Here is a 1,066-nt window from a genome sequence, read left to right as displayed (position 1 = left end):
TATATTAATAATAATAATAATAATAATTTAACATTGTTTATCTTATTGTTTATTTTTATATTATTTTAATTTTAATATTTTTGTAATTAATAGTAATAATGCAATTAAATAACAATTTGTAAAATAGTTTATAATATTTAATAATAATAATAATTTAACATTGTTTATCTTATTGTTTATTTTTATATTATTTTAATTTGAATATTTTTGTAATAATAGTAATAATGCAATTAAATAACAATTTGTAAAATAGTTTATAATATTTAATAATAATAATAATATTAAATAATTATATTAATAATAATAATAATAATCATTTAACATTGTTTATCTTATTGTTTATTTTTATATTATTTTAATTTATTTTTGTAAGTAATTAATAGTAATAATGCAATTAAATAACAATTTGTAAAATATTTTATAATTAATAATAATAATATTAAATAATTATATTAATAATAATAATAATAATAATGTAACATTGTTTATCTTATTGTTTATTTTTATATTATTTTAATTTGAATATTTTTGTAATAATAGTAATAATGCAATTAAATAACAATTTGTAAAATAGTTTATAATATTTAATAATAATAATAATTTAACATTGTTTATCTTATTGTTTATCTTTATATTATTTAAATTTTAATATTTTTGTAATAGTAATAATGCAATTAAATAACAATTTGTAAAATATTTAATAATATTTAATAATAATAAATTTTATAATATTTAATAATAATAATAATAAATAATTATATTAATAATAATAATAATAAAGGCAATAAAAATAGCATTGTTTTTTATTATTTTAATATTAATATTTTTTATAATAATAGTAATAATACTGCAATAAAAAATAACACACTCATTGCTCCTGACCCATATATAATTATTTTTCAATTGGAAAATTTAACGCTTGAGGCACCAAAAGCACTTCTCACTTTTTCATAACCCTTTTTTAGTATGAAAAAAAGCAAACAATCAATAAAACAAGCAGAGTAAGGTGCGTAAGGCTGAACTGAAAAAGCAGCACATGAGCTGCTTTATGAGATGCACTATGTTT

Source organism: Sinocyclocheilus rhinocerous, unplaced genomic scaffold (assembly GCF_001515625.1).
Source record: "Sinocyclocheilus rhinocerous isolate Xijiao unplaced genomic scaffold, SAMN03320098_v1.1 scaffold1006, whole genome shotgun sequence".
Taxonomy (NCBI): domain Eukaryota; kingdom Metazoa; phylum Chordata; class Actinopteri; order Cypriniformes; family Cyprinidae; genus Sinocyclocheilus; species Sinocyclocheilus rhinocerous.
The sequence above is the reverse complement of the archived record's forward strand: the minus strand, read 5'-3'. Positions refer to the sequence as shown.